The following is a 16,232-nucleotide window of genomic DNA, read 5'->3' as shown; positions in this document are numbered from 1 at the left end:
TTTGTAATGGCATAAATTTGGAGACAACCCAAATAGCCATCAACTGGAGAAGGGACAGATTGTGGCATAGTTGTTCCAGTTATCTAATGTATAATGAATCATCCAAAAACTCAGCAGCTTAAATCAACAATCATTTTATTATCTCTTATGGTCCTGGAGGTTGCCTACACTTAATGAAGCTGTTAGCACTTAGGGGCTCTCCTATGGTTGCAGTAAGATGTCACTGGGGCTGGTGCCCTCTTAAGGCTTCCTCACAGATCTGGTGGCAAACCAATACTGGCACTTAGCTGCGGCCCTAGCTTGGGCCGTCAGCCAGATTGCCTGCCTGCACATGGCTTCTCTGTGTGGCTTGGGCTTCCTTACAACATGGTGGCTATGTTCCAAGAGGGAGCTTCTTGAGAGCCAGAGAAAACTCTATTGCCTTTTCTAACCTAGTAGTCACGTTGCTTCACTTCTGCCATGGTCACTGACCCACTCTGATTCAAAGGAGTCATGATAGTCTCCACCTCTCAATAAGAGGAGTGTCAGCGTTTCATTATGAGAAGAGCATGTGGGATGAGAAATTGCATTGTGGCCATCTTGGAGAGTTGGACATCAATATCGGATATGTATTGGATGTGGAATATTATATACCAATGAAAGCAAACTAGAGTTGCACATATGAATATGAATAAATGAGAACACTGAGTGAAAAGGGCAAAGTGCAGGAGAATATGAATAGTTTAAAAATACACAAAATGGGCCAGGTACGGTGGCTCATGCCTGTAATCCCAGCACTTTGTTTTTTATACTTGGACATTCCCACCATGGAATTCCTAGCACTTGGAAGGCTGAGGCAAGAGAATTGCTTGAGGCCAGGAGTTCAAGACCAGCCTGGGCAACATAGCAAGACCTCTACTCTACAAAAAATTAAAAAAATAGCCAGGTGTAGTGGTACATGCCTGTAGTACCTGTAAGTCCCAGCTACTTGGGAGGCTGAGGTAGGAGGATCACTTGAGTCCAAGAGTTCAAGGTTACAATGAGCTATGATTGTGCCACTGTACTCCAACCTGGGTGATAAAAACCTTGTCTCAAAAAAAATATGTAGGCCGGGCGCGGTGGCTCACGCCTGTAATCCTAGCTCTCTGGGAGGCCGAGGCAGGCGGATTGCTCAAGGTCAGGAGTTCAAAACCAGCCTGAGCAAGAGCGAGACCCTGTCTCTACTATAAATAGAAAGAAATTAATTGGCCAACTGATATGTATATATATAAAAAAAAAATTAGCCGGGCATGGTGGCGCATGCCTGTAGTCCCAGCTACTCGGGAGGCTGAGGCAGAAGGATCGCTCTAGCCCAGGAGTTTGAGGTTGCTGTGAGCTAGGCTGACAACACGGCACTCACTCTAGCCTGGACAACAAAGCGAGACTCTGTCTCAAAAAAAAAAAAAAAAAAAATGTAAAATAATGCACATTGATTAGGGATACTTAAAATGTAGTAAATGTATAAAATTTGTGGGAATGATAAACTCCAAATGTATGACAATGGTTTCCTCCAGGGATGGGTGGGATGTGATTGGAGAGGGACACACAAGGTTTACTGTGTTATTCTTTATGCTTTTTGGAGTGTCTCTTAATTTAAAAATAACAACTGTCTCTGCTACTGTGACTCCCTCAGTCATCCGGTTCCCCTCTCCTGAGGCAATTGGTGTTACTGGGCTTTGATGTGTTCTTCCAGAAATATTCTGTATGTTTACAAAAGTAACCGTATTTTTTCATTCAAAGAGTTGCATATATAATAGTTTTACATTTTGCTTTTATCACTTAATATATCCTGGAGATCATTTTATATCAGTACATAGCTTTTTTTAAAAAAATAACCGCTCTATTGGCTGGGCACAGTGGCTCACGCCTATAATCCTAGCACTCTGGGAGGCCGAGGTGGGAGAATTGCTTGAGATCAGGAGTTTGAGACCAGCCTGAGCAAGATCGAGACCCCGTCTATAGTAAAAATAGAAAAACTAGGCAGGTGTGATGGTGCACAACTGTAATCCCAGCTACTTGGAAGGCTGAGGCAGGAGAATTGCTAGAACCCAGGAATTTGAGATTGCTGCAAGCTAGGCGGATGCCACAGCACTCTGGCCTAGGTGACGGAGCGAGACTCCACCTCAAAAAAAAATAGAAAACAAAAAAAGAACATTCTCTTTCATAAGCACAGTATGACAATCAAAATAGAGGAATTTCACATGGATATGGTACTTTTATCTAATCTACAATTCATGTTCCAATTTCATCAATTGTCCCAATATTTCTTTCTTTTTTTTTTTTTTTGAGACAGAGTCTCATTCTGTTGCCTGAGCTAGAGTGCCATGGCATCAGTGTTGCTCACAGCAACCTCAAACACCTGAGCTCCAGCCATCCTCCTGCCTCAGCCTCCCGAGTAGCTGGGACTACAGGCACGCGCCACCATGCCTGGCTAATTTTTTCTATATATTTTTAGTTGGCCAATTAATTTCTTTCTATTTTTAGCAGAGACAGGGTCTCGCTCTTGCTCAAGCTGGTTTTGAACTCCTGACCTTGAGTGATGTGCCCACCGGCCTCCCAGAGTGCTAGGATTACAGGCGTGAGCCACCATGCCCGGCCCCAATAATATTTCTTTTTTTTTGAGACAGAGTCTCACTTTGTTGCCCAGGCTAGAGTGAGTGCCGTGGCGTCAGCCTGGCTCACAGCAACCTCAATCTCCGGGGCTCAGCGATCCTGCTGCCTCAGCCTCCCGAGTAGCTGGGACTACAGGCATGCGCCACCATGCCCGGCTAATTTTTTGTATATATATTTTTAGTTGGTCAATTAATTTATTTCTATTTTTGGTAGAGACGGGGTCTCGCTCAGGCTGGTTTCGAACTCCTGACCTTGAGCAATCCGCCCGCCTCGGCCTCCCAAAGTGCTAGGATTACAGGCGTGAGCCACCACGCCCGGCCCCCAATAATATTTCTTATTGCTGTTTTTCTTCTGTCCCAGAATCCAATTCAGGATCACATGTTGTATTTAGGTGTTGTGTTAGAGCTTTCTTTTAAACGGTGAACGTTGAAATAACAGCGAAGTGATTTCCTGCATTGCTCTGGGAAGGCCTGATGCCTCCTGCAAGTCATCGCTGGGTTTCTGCAGGGATGACCAACGAATGTTGCGCCATCTTGTGGCAATAACATGAATAGACTTTATAAATAACCCTATATGGCAGCTGTGAAATTAATTATTCCTTTCTTGATGACCTAAAAAACCTTGGTATTTATATTATCTCAGCTTTTCCTAATATGGGCTACTATGTTTTAAAGATTTCGTTATTCCAAATCCACATGCTTTAACTTAGCAAAAAATGAAACTCTGCTGTATCTCAAATCTGGACCCATACAGCTAAGTCCAGAGCTGTGGGTAAAGGCATATCTTTGGGAATGGATCTGGGACTCACAACATTCTGGCTGTGTGACCTTTCAAAGAGACTTCCCCACTCAGAGTCTACGTTTACATCTGCAAAATAGGCTTTATAGAGACTTTTGTCTACAGGAACATTTAACAAGGTGATGAATATCGTTCCTAGCACTGTGCCTGGATATGTGGGGATTCTTTAGTGAAGTTTGAGAGATTCTTTTATTTGTTCAACTCTTCATGAGTAGACAAGTTTAGACCTGAAATAAAAATCAGCCCAGTACAGAGCTTTAAACTTTTTAATCAAAACTACATTCAGTCAACAAATTTTTGTTTGTGGGTTTTATTTTTTTGTTTTGTTTTTTTGAGATAGGGTCTTGCTCTGTTGCCCAGGCTAGAGTGCAGTGGGGTCGTTGTAGTTCACTGCAACCTCAAACTCCTGGGCTCAAGTGATCCTCCTGCCTCAGCCTCCCAAGTAGCTGGGACTACAGGCATGTGCCACGGCACCCAGCTACTTTTTCTGTTTTTTGTAGAGACAGGGTCTTGCTCAAGCTGGTCTCAAACTCCTGTTCTCAAGCGATCCTCCTGCCTCAGCCTCCCAGAGTGCTAGAATTACAGGCGTGAGCCACTGCACCTGGCCTGCAACAAGTATTTTTTGATCACCAAGTCTCAACTATGTGCCTGGTATACGGAAGTGAAAAATGGCTTCGCTCTACACTTCTAGGTTCTTTGCACGTCTTTGCACATCTACCAATTAAACTAACATAGGAAGGGTCTCCCTCTGTTGCCCAGGATGCTGGAGTGCAGTGGTCTCATCATAGCTCACAGCAACCTCAAACTCCTGGGCTCAAGCGATCCTCCTGCCTCAGCTTCCCAAAGTGCTTTGATTAAAGGAATGAGCCACCACATCCAGCTTCTGTTCTAGATTTAAAGCTGTTCCTCATTGGAATGTTTTAACAAACCACTTTCTTTCTTTCTGAGTATAGTAATTCCATTTTAGCTTAGGAGAGAAGGCTTCAACAAAGTTCCTATCATGCTCTGAATATAAACCAAAGGTATCTCTAACAAGTGATTTAGGACCAAAACTGATTTTCTTGTTTTTTGTAGAGATGGGGTCTCAATATATTGCTCAGGCTGGTCTCAAACTCCTGGGCACAAGTGATCCTCCTGCCATGGCCTCCCAAAGTGCTAGGATTACAGGTTTGAGCCACCGTGACCGGCCTGTTATACCTTTTTATTCCTCTTTTCACCTATATCTTCCCATAGGTGCTCTCTAGAAGACATTTTTTTATTTTCTTTTTGGAGACAGAGTCTCACTCTTGTTGCCCTGGCTAGAGTGCCATGGCGTCAGCCTAGCTCACAGCAACCTCAAACTCCTGGGCTCAAGAGATCCTCCTGCCTCAGCCTCCCAAGTAGCTGGGACTACAGGCATGTACCACCATGCCTGGCTAATTTTTTCTATATATTTTTAGTTGGCCAAATAATTTCTTTCTATTTTTAGTAGAGACGGGGGTCTTGCTCTTGCTTAGGCTGGTCTCGAACTCCTGAGCTCCAACGATCCACCTGCCTCAGCCTCCCAGAGTGCTAGGATTACAGCGTGAGCCACCATGCCTGGCCTTTTTTCTTTTAAATATAGCCAATTTACTTATTCCAAAAGCAACTTAAACCAATAAGCCTTTTTATGGAAAGATCCAGAGGTAACTTTCCAAGTTTAGAATACCACGGCATTCCCAGAGTAGATGCCAAAGATGCATCCTCCATGATGCGAAAAGTTCACTCCCAGAGAGACTAAGAAAGCAAAGACCCTTGTTGTCACAGGCATTAAGGATAGTGTTTGTGTAAGGGGTGTCTCCAGTCTCCCATGGACACGTGGGGTGCCTCCAGCCACTGCTCTGCTAATGTGTGACACCAGGCAGGCTCTTCTGGGATTGGACTTGCCCAACACTGACCAAGCAATCAAAGGTTGAGATGACAAAGGTCCTTATGGACTGGAACCTCTTATTAAGACAGACCTCCCTGAGAGCTTGCACAATTGGACAAAGAATGCTGCTTGTCACTTATTGTCATAGGCTTCCAGCCTATTGGACTGGCTGCCAATGCAAGGCTACTCTTGTGCTCCCCAACTGGCAGAGACCAGAGAGAGTGTTCTCGAGAAAAGCCAAGCTCTCAGGACATAAGACAGAAGGAGAATCCCATCTGGTTTTTTGTTTTGGGGACTCACAGCAGAGTTCGTCTAACCCGATGCTGGTCTGGTGAGAACTGTGAACTTACCAGTCTGTGAGCCTGGCTTGAACCACAGGCTTATAAGGTCCTGTGCCTGTGTTCTTGCCCTGCGGTTCTCTTCTTTATTACACATAACACAAAATACAGAGACACAGGAAAATAATGACCATCTCTGGGAGAAAAGGAATCATAAAATAAGTATACTCACAGCCCCCAGCAAAAAACAAAAACCCACCAGAGCTATTATACAAGAACTATAAATGTTTTCTCCTGCTAATCCAAACTTAGAAGGGGAAAAAGAGATTCTTACTACTCTCGTTTTTGACCTGCAGAGATCTGGGAGCCTGAGGCAGTAAGAAATCTTCCCTGTGGCCAGAGTGTTGCCAGGGATGCCAGGATCCTGCAGCTGCGGCAGCCTGGAGCAAACAGTGTCCCAGCAAGTGAAGGATGCCCCACACTGGGCACCAGAAGCTGTAGGGGAGTCAAAAATGGCTTCCCTCCACCCTTCTAGGTTCTTTTCCTGGGCTCCAAACTAGATCGACACAAGGTAGATTAACAGGAGGGAAAAAAAGCCATTTTGATTGCGTACATACACATGGAGTCCACAAAATGTGAGATTCAAAGAAGGGTCAGATGATTGAAGCTTATATAGCATCCTGAGTTGCAGGAAGGAATAGGGGCCTGGCTGGGGCTTCTGGGAGGTGGTGGCCACATCAGTTGTGGGAGGGCAAGGGGAGAAACTGTATGGTGAAGGGGTCTTATTGTGCAGCTTGAAAGTCAGGTAAGAAAAGTTGTCTTGGAGCAGCTGTCAGAAGAATAGGTGACTGTCTGGGCATGGTGTCAACTTCCACTGTCCTCTCCTGTAATCTGAGTTCATCTTCCCTGGTTGAGAAGATTCCTACAGAGGGGACTCATGACAGTTGTGTTCCTTTTGGAGGATCCATATTTAAGCAGATAAAGGAAGTTCAGAGAAAGCCCTCCCTGCATTTGCTATTCCCCTGCGTGCCCTCAGTTTGAAGTAATCAGCATACCATAGTGGCATATTTTGGGGTAGCATTTCCTGAACTCTCACAGGCATTCTTTTAGGGACAGGGAATACAGAGGTGCCCAAGACAAGATCTTTATCCTCACAAGCAAATTCATATTCAGGTTTTGGAGAAGACAGTTACAAAATAAACAATGAAAATATCTTTAAGTATTAAGTTCTAGGTAGGGAATACAAATGTGCTAAACAGATAGTGACAGCATGGCTCTTTGGGACTCGGGGTGGCCAGGGAAAGCTCCAAAGAGGTGAGATTTGAACTGAGTTGTGAAAGGGAAGGAGGAGCCTGTCCTGTGAAGATCAGGATAGGGACAGGAAGAGTCCAGGCAGAGGGAATAGCAAGTGCTAATGCACTGAGGCTTGTCTTTATGGAGGGACAGAGAGATTAGTGTCCTGGAACATGGGCCAAGGACAAAAGTAGCTCAAGATGAAGTTAGAAAGACAGGCAGGGACAGCTCACATAGGGCCATGAAGGCCATGGTAAGGCCTCTGGCTTTTATTCCACATGGAATGGGAAAGCATCTTTGTGTTGGAGGCAGATTAATATGGTGTTTGATCTTATGAGTGTAGAAAAAACTTTATTCCAAGGTTAGTCTAGCCACTTAAACGTTTTGAGAATCTCTGCTGTATTAGAAAATTAAATGTGCATGGTGTCTTCTATTAAACTTTTTTTATAGAGTTGGAAACATATTTTATAAAAAAATTGGAACCAACATTTGCAGATTCCCTGAGGCTTATCTGTACTGCTGCCAAACATAACATTACTCTAAAAGGATCTTCCCAAAACAGTAGCATCTTTGTTGGGGGGTGGGGGGTGGCTTAGTAACTTCTGGCTGAGGAATCAAAGATATTATTTCAACATTTCTTTATAACATGAGAGAAACCCTTTTAAATAAAAAATAAAAATGATTTCTTTAATTGTTCCAGACTTTTTTGAGAACTTGATCAATGCTGCAGACTTTCTTCCTTTAAGACACAGTACTTAGGATGAGAGAAAGGGGATCCTGATTCTTCCTGCCCACACAGAAGGGAGGGTTTTTCTCCATGGACTCCTCCATCACCACCAGGAATAGACCCCTAGACCTTGTAGGGATGGAGTAAAAGCTGTCCCATTTGGAGCTGTGAGGAGATTCTTTGTGGCTGGTTCCTACAGCTTGTCTAGTCGCCACCAAGAACCCAATCTGTGTGAGAAGGGTTGAAATGGACTCCAGAGTCTGATTTCTGCTCCCTGGAGACAGAAAAGGGCTTTGAAGAGATATCCTCCTCATCCCTCAGGGCAGGATCCTTAAATTATTTTTTTCTTGAATTATTTGGCCTTTGAGCAACTTCTGATGAGAATTTATTGGCCCACTCTCCCCAGAAAAGTACATGTGCAGCCCATATTTATAATTATGGGTAGGGAGTGCATGGAATAGATTAGAGGGAAGAGAATGATTTGGGGTTGTAGGGAATTTTCTCAATTACCCACTTCTTAAAACTTTTTTTTTTATTATTATTTTTTAGAGATGGGGGTCTCCCTCTGTTGCCCAGGCTGATGTGGAGTGGCAGGAACATAGCTCACTGCAGCCTTGAAACTCCTGGGCTCAAGCAATCCTCCCACCTCACCCTCCCAAGTAGGTGGGACTACAGGTGTGTGCCATCATGCCCGGCTAAGTTTTTTCTTTTTTCTGTTAGAGATAGGGTCTATGTTGCCTAGCCTGGTCTCAAACGCCTGGCCTCAAGCAATCCTCCCGCCTCAGCCTCCTGAGCTCCCTCAACTACCCTTGATGTTGAAATCGAGAGACTGAGGCTTCCAAAAGATAACAAGGCCGTTTGCCAAAGCAACAGAGAGCATAGAAGAAGTAGGGCCAATACTTTTCCATTTTCCAGCATGAAATGAGTTAAAAGCACACCCCTAACTTTTCCTGGGAACTTAAGCCCTTTAATGTACTGTTATACTTCCAAGATTATTGTGTAGATAGCAACAGCAGAGCATTGGTAGGAGTATGTTAAGCACAGAAATTGGCCTGTAACAATTGCTAAATAAATTCTATTAATACTGTTTTAATAGAATAAGGAAAGGCAGGCTCTGAGAAGTAAAGTTATTTTGACAAGGACACAGGAAAGGTGTGATTAGAACCTGGGTTTACCCATCTCCAAAGCCAGTGAGTGTTGTTTACCCCCTAGACCAGTGTTTTTCAAACTGCAAGGCACAGCCCATTTCTGGGTCAGAAGATGAGTTTAGCAGGGTTTCAGAATTGAAATAAAAAGAACGTTAAATATCAGAGTGCATCATGCATAACGGTAACTAGCATTTGCTGATAGTTTTATTTCACTGTACTTTACGTATACATATATGTGTAGTAAGTCTTACTACAGCCAGTTTGACAGCCATCAGCCCTACCACTGCCCCAAGGAGCATATAGGAGGTTCAGTGAGATCTAAGAGTGTTGTAATTCATCATGTGCCCTAGGAGGGGCAGGGATGCAAGGTAGCTCAGAGAGACCTTGGAAGTAGGGGGAACAGGCTGTGAGCTGTTCAGCAGAGACAGGAGTGAAGAGGGTAGATCACAGTAACCTTGAGTCTAGATTACAACAGAAGGGCTAATTCTTGAAACAAATATTCCCTGAGAGCCCAATCTGTGTTGGAACCTTTGCTGGGCAGTGTTGGGTACACAGTGACAACTGGGACAGTCTTGGTCTCTTCCCTTATGAGGCCTGTTATGGTGGGCGAGACAGACATGTAACCAGACAGTAATGGACTAAAATGATCAGGGCTGTGACGGGGAGGCATTGGTCAGTTATCAACAATGACTGATGGGGGAAGGCTGTGAAATAGGAATGCAAATAGATGAGTTCCAAGCTGGAAACCAATTAAATAAGGGCGAGTTCCAGCACTAGGTTTACCTCTGAGGAAAGTAAGGTCCAGCCCTCAGCAGGACTTGCCTGAAACACTTTCACAGACTGACATTTCTGGATTCAACTCCCCGCCAGGCATTTTTCTCACCCATGCATACTTGCCAAGCTATGTGGCATACTGGAACCCACATTCAGAAGGCAGCAATCCCCTCCCAACCAATCAGAGAGAGAAAGGACTAGGAGCCAGAAGTCTCAACAGCTGTCTTGTACACTAGCTAATATACCAGCCAGGATCTGTGCAAACCTCTTTTCTTGCAGGGCGATTTTAAGACCTTTATGAGTCCACGTTGCATCATAAAAAATTTATATCCCATATTCATTTGAATATACATGATGAGCAAGTGGCATTAATATCTTGAAATCACAGACTAATTGATAAAAACCGTTCCGTTTACATAAAATAGTCCAACAGCCCAGTGACGCAGCTATGAGTGTTTCCATTTTGCAGATGTGGACACAGAGGCAGAGAAAAGGGTCAAGCCTTCTGCCCACAGTCACCAGCAAGGAGGAAATTCAAACCTGGGGTTGTGTGGCTTCAGAACCTGAGCTCAACCGTGACGGACACATTGCTAAGGGAAACCCCTCCTAACTCCCGCTCCTGGGTCTTTAAGAGCCTTGGAACCGGGAGTAAAGGCTCGAGCGGAGTAAAACCAGATAAAAGCATTTGTAAATAAGAACCTGGGGCTGCTGGGAAACAATGACTGCGGCGAGCCTCTGGGGAAAGCAGGCGGCGGAGTCCACTGCGCCTGCGCAATCCTATTTTTCCGTCCCGCGCCAGAGCAAGGCCTGACGTCGGCCCTAAATTGCCTAATGTGCGCAGGCGCCCCGCTGTGAGCCCGCCTCCTAAGCTGCCCTGCGCTTGCGCTCTCGAGCTCTCCGAGTCCACCACTCGCTCTCTATACGTCAGTTCCTGTTTGTGGCAGGAGAAGGCGGTATTTCCGGCCAGAGGGTGGGAGGGGGCGGTGAGCGGGGGCTGGGGGGAGGGGGCGGGGGGGCCGCGCCGCGCGAGCCGTTGGGCCTGGCTTTGGGAAGGCGTCGCTGCCGCCGCGGCCGCCGCCGTAGCTGCCGCGAGGAGACACAAGGAGCGAGAGCGAGCGCAGCGTGGCAATGGGTGGGGGTAGAGCCCCGCCGGAGAGGCTGGGCGGCCGCCGGTGACAGGTGAGTGCGCCAGCGCGTGTCCCCGAACGCTCCCCCCCCGCGATGGTCGCGTCCGGGCCCCCCGCAGTGCCGCGATGGGCCGTACCACCGGTGTCCGCCGGGTGGGGACGGCGGACCTCGAGCCCCCCCTTCCGGAACTGAGTGGGGGTGGCTGAGCGGGGGCGGTGGGACCAGCCCTGAGGGGCCGGGGGCGGGGGCGGCGGGCCGTACCACTGAAGTGGCGGGGGGAGCATATCAAGTGTGCGAGGACCGAACCGCTGAGCACAGGCTCGAGCGTGTGCGAGCTGGGGGCTGAGCCGGAGGGGTTTGGGGACAGTCGTGCCTGGTGTGCGGGGGCTAAACCACTGAAGGGCCGCGCCGTATGAAGTGTAAAGGGCCGTACCTTTCTGGCGCTGTGTGGGCCGTTCCTATGGTGTATTTAGAGGGGTAGGGGCTTCTGGAGAGGGGGCTGTACCAAGTGTGGCTGGGGTAGGCTCTCTGGGTTATACCACCAAGGCGCTGGGGGGAGCCATCCTTACAGCGTAGAGGAGCGCTGTATCGGGAGGGCTGTGATGTTTGTTATCTTTGACGGACTGGGAGGGGGCGGGACAGCTTCCATGGGTGGTTAGGGGCGTATTTTGGGAATACTGTGATACCCAGTGATGAGGAGGGGCTTCTGCTTCCTGATCTGATGTATAGAGGTTTATGTTGAGCTCACCCTTTATTGAAACTTTAATGACTTGGTGCGTGTGGGGGGTGTCCCTGGGGTCTTTGAACCATGGGATTGCCTGTTTTTGACTCCAAAACCCTCCCTCTCTGATTATTTCGCCTTATTTTAAGGTGTGTACGGCACACTCTGAGAGAAAGGGTGCCTTAGAAGTCACTGAAGTTCTCTGAGCTTTATGCTCCATATTTGGAGGGGAAGAGGGTATTGGGCTTGGATTTGAGGAGCTGTGCTCCTGGACCAGCTTGACCAGGGTTGGGAGGAAGGAGTGTTTGCAGTGACCCCTCTTCCTTTGGGGCAAGGTGGGTGGGGACATCTTGAGCCTTAGGATTCTGAGGACCCCTTCCTCTCATTTGGAGACTTCTTGGGGCTCAGCAAGAGTCCTAGGCTGGAGTAATTAGGGCCTTCAGTGGGCTGCTTTTCCACCTTGTCCACTCTTTCCCTCTCAGAGAAGCAGCAGGAGTTCAGTCTGGACCTGACCTTGGCTGGCAGTGGGAATGAAGGGGCCAGGAACCAACACAGACCACTGCAGGCTCCTCCATCCCTGGCCACGAGGCTGTTTGTGTCTCCCGGTTACCAGCTCAGCCACACATCGTGTTTACACTCCCCACCAGGCAGTGACAGTTGGCCTCCCAGTGAAGCTGAGGGCTGTTTTCCCAGCTGTTCCTCTTTGCATAGGCCAAGGGGACTTGGAGCGGGGTACCTCTGGCCGAGCCCAGCCTGGGGAGGAAGGCTACGTTGAAGGGCTTGGGACAGTCATATCCTCCATGGATCTGGTTTCTCATTGTGGTTGCTGTACTGGTGCTTGGAGTAACCCCCCAGGTGTGTGTGGCCAGTGCCTCTGCTCCCTGAGCCAGATTGTGACCTTGGCTTGCCTTGTAGCCTTTGCCCTGGGTCTGGAGTTCCCGGAGGGCTGGCTGCAGTCCCTGATTGACCCAGCTGACCTGGGCTGGTGATGTGGTCAGAGGGGGCAGTGGTTGCCTCCCATCTGCAGCAGTGGCTTCCAAGCTCACTGGCTTCCATGGGTCATGTCTCCTGGAGAGAAAGGTCTCTGAGTCTGTGCGAGGCAGTGGTGGCTCTGTAGGGTTTTCCTCCCCTAGGGGGTTGGTCCTCTGGTCCTTTCCTTCTGCCAGGTTTTAGAGGGTTTGCCTGAGGGGGTTAACAACAGCAATAAAAACAATAATCACAAAAGTGATGGCTGACGTTCATTGAGTGCATTCTGTGGGCCATACACTGTTCAGAGTGCTTCACATAGATAAACTTGCCGCCTACTTGAGTTCTAGAGTGGTAGGTACTGTTGTTACCATCTCCTTTTTAGACGAGAAACCTGTGGTGCAGAGAGGCAAACTGTTTCCAGAGCTAGTGGATACCCAGTGCTTACTAAGCATTCACCAGGCATGTGACAGACCTTTTGTGTGCGTGACCTCCTAAGTCTCAAAATATACCTGTGGTTAGTCCTATTTTGTAGAGTCCTATGAGCTAGTTAGAAGTATGATACGGGTTTTACAAATGAGAAGACTGAGATACTTGCTGTCAATTGAAATGTTTTCCCCAAGGTCTCATAGCTGTAAGTGGTGGAGCTGTGATATGAGCCCTTGGCCTATCCTGGCCTCAGAGTGACCCTCTTGTCGACGAGTAACTGGAGCAGTGGCTTTTGTCTGTGAGCGTATACTCTGTGCCCAGCCCTGGGCTTGGGCCTTTATATGGGGTTTGTGTCCTTTTTGCAGAGTCAGAAATTGAGGCTCAGAGGAAGACCTGCTTTCCTTATCCCAGGTATTATCAGACCCTAGGGGACCAGGGTGGGGTTTGAACCTAGGTTAGTGAGCCCCTAGTGCCATGCAATCTTTGCTCACTAGGTCCCAGGGTAGAGTGGGTTTCTGTCACCTCTGCCCCATGCCCTGGGCATTTCCTTCCCTTCACCTTCGAGCCTGGGGCTGCCATGAGCACCTCTTCCTGCAGCCAGTCGCCTTTTCTTGGTCACTCCTCAGAGTTGAGCCAGGGCATCTGTTAACCCTGGGCAGGTGTGTGCTGGGAGCAGAAGACAGCAAGAGATCATGCGGGGAGTGATACAGCTACCAGGGACCCATGTCAGAGGCAGGATGGTGAAGTGGGTTCTGGTGCTTTCATGTTCTGGCTGTGTGACCTTGGGCCACCATGTTCACCTCTGTACAATGGTGTCAGAAGGGCACCCACCTCCAGCTATTGTGGGGATTGAAGGAATTAATCCAAGGGAAGCTCCTAGAATGGTGCCTGAGGCTGTGTAAGTCTCAGTTGATGGTCATGGTTATGTCATGGGACCAAGATATTCAGCCTCCCTCACCCCTGTCCTCTCATGAGTCCTCTCATGATCCAGCCCCTCTGCTGGGATCCAGGACTTCGATGTACTGATTTCCAGCCTCTGTAAAGAGCCACACTGAAGTAATTCAGAGCACAGGGTTCAAATCCAGCCCTGCCACCCTATGGTTGTGTGACCTTGAGCAGGCCCCTCAACCCTTCTGAGCTCGTTTTGTCATCTGTCACGGGGGTGATAATTCTCATTTGATAGGGCTGTTGTGACGGTTAGGTGGGCTGATTTGTGGAAAGCATTCACCACTGTGTGGCATAATAGGAGGCCTACTAAAAACATCTGGCTATTTAAGAAGAGTGTGGGACACATGGGGAGCCCTCCATATATCTTAGGAATTTGTAATTCTTTTAAAAATTTGTTTAATTTTTATTTTTTTAGAGACAGAGTCTCCCTCTGTTGCCCAGGCTGGAGTGCAGTGGTGTCAGCCTAGCTCACTGCAGCCTTGAACTCCTGGGCTCAAGCAATCCTCCTGAGTAGCTGGGACCACAGGTGTGTGCCACCACATGGCTAATTTTTTTCTTTTAATTTTTTATGTAGAGGTGGGGTCTCACTGTGTTGCCCATCCTGGTCTCAGATTGCTGGCCTCACGGCATCCTCCTGCCTCCCAGGTGCTGGGATTATAGGTGTGAACCATTGCGCCAGGTCTGGAATTCTTATTTCCGCTAGGACTTTGAAGGCCCTTGCCTTGCCGGTTTATAGAACCTTGTCAGAGAATGCCAGGAAGAGGGCAGGGCAGAAATGAGCATCTTCATTTTCCAGATGCAGAAACAGAGGAGGAAGACACACAACCAAGGAAAAACTGACCAGTGCGGCTCCCAGGCCCCCTCCTTCTCTCTGAGCCCCTCTAAGGTAGACATTCAAGATCCTTTTCGGATGTCAGGCTTTAAGCTTTATTTATTCTTCTGTGCATTTATTGCATCTCCACCATAACCCTGGGAGGGGAATGGCGGGAATGGTGGGTGTGGGTGGGGGAGTCGGCAGGAGCCGCACCGCGCAGGGCCAGGTAGGCCTGGGTGAGAGGTGTGGGTTGATCCTGAGGACATTGAGGAGCTGAGGATAGAGTTTCATTCCTCCACTGCCATTTATTGAGCACCTACTGTATGCCTGCCATTGCATCAGGTGCTGGGGATAGGACAGTGTACTCGTCAGAGTCCCCGCCTCGTGTAGCTAAGGGAGTCCCACCCGAAACATGGGCAGTGAATCCAGTCAGGTGACTGGCCGGGTGCTGCTTTAGAGGTGGCTGCGCGGAAGACCTCTGAGCTGATCCCGGTTTGGCAGGGTAAGGCAGTCATGTGGGATGTGATGAGAAGGAGCAGCCTCCCAGGTGGGGGGACCACGGTGCAAAGGTCCAGAGGGGGGCGCAGCTTGCTAGGTGCAGGGCGGGCTGCACAGAGGCCTGCGGGGTGAGGTCAGCGGCTGGGTCCTTCAGGGCCTGTAGACGGCAAGCGTGGCCTGGTCAGATTTAGGGTGTTGGAAGGTGACTACTTGCCGTGAGACATTCTCAGCCCTCTGCCTGGGGGTGGATAGATTGGGGTGCGCCGAGCAGGGAGTTTCACATGCCTCCCACTTCCCCTCGAGTAGAATCACTGCCTTACAACCAGCAAAGGCCCAGCGGTGGCCTCCCTTTTCTGTGGTTTTCGCGCCGTGTTCCCCAGAGCCTGTGGCTGTTACTTTTAGGGAGAGAGGCAGGGAGGCTCGATGGGCTGATTTTTCTGCCCACCCCTCCCCAGAGCAACCAGCTGGGCCAATGTCAAATGGCAATGCAGACCAGCAATCTTACCAGTAATACCTGGTAAAAACAGTACTTGCCGATTTTGCCTTCCACTCCACTTGTAGGTCTGAAGGCCTGTGACATTCCTGGCACTGCTTTAGAATTTGAAAGTCCAGACCTATGACAGGTGTCCAGCAAACAGACCTATGACAGGACGTCAGATTGTAGTTTGCCTTTTACAAAGGCAAAACTGAGGTCAGGGGAAAGAGTGTGGGGATGTTATTATATTTTATAATAGCTGGACAATCAGAGAGGGCCTCCCTGAGGAGGTGACATGTGAGCAGAGACTGGAGTGCCATGAAGGAGCCATGGGAGGACCTGGGTGCAGACTCTTCAGACCCGGGAGTCGTCTCGAGTCCCACTTTACGGTGGTGAGGACTGAGGCCCTGGAGAGCCTCTAACCGCTGCCAGGTCTCCCAGCCAGGAAGAGTAAGGGCTGCGCTCCGAATTGGGGCAGCCTGGTGCTGCTCAGAGTTCCCCCGAGCACCTTCGTGTTCGGCAGCCCCTGGTGAGGGTGACTTCCAGTCTCACCACAAGCCTCACCGCTAAGGCTCAGTGTAGTAACAGGAGCCCTGGCATCAGTTTTTCCGAGGCTTGTTCTGGGGCGTCTTCCTAGAAGGAGCAGAACCTCTCAGAGCAAACTTCCCGGGATCTCCAGAAGTCCCCCGAGATGGAGGGGATGGAAAGGAGTGTCT

At 48.6% G+C, this 16,232-nt stretch overlaps 1 protein-coding gene across 1 annotated transcript in view; it reads left to right on the top strand.

Moving 5' to 3' along the window:
• The first annotated feature begins 10,544 nt into the window (after positions 1–10,544).
• AKT2 (AKT serine/threonine kinase 2) overlaps positions 10,545–16,232 on the top strand; it is a 47,587-nt gene continuing 41,899 nt past the window's right edge. Inside the window, exon 1 of the mRNA XM_012774586.2 lies at positions 10,545–10,716. The gene's annotated coding sequence lies outside the window, so the exon portion shown is untranslated. The remainder of the gene's footprint in view (positions 10,717–16,232) is intronic.

This window comes from Microcebus murinus, chromosome 16 (genome assembly GCF_040939455.1).
Source record: "Microcebus murinus isolate Inina chromosome 16, M.murinus_Inina_mat1.0, whole genome shotgun sequence".
Taxonomy (NCBI): Eukaryota; Metazoa; Chordata; class Mammalia; order Primates; family Cheirogaleidae; genus Microcebus; species Microcebus murinus.
This window is presented reverse-complemented; position numbering and strand designations above follow the sequence as displayed.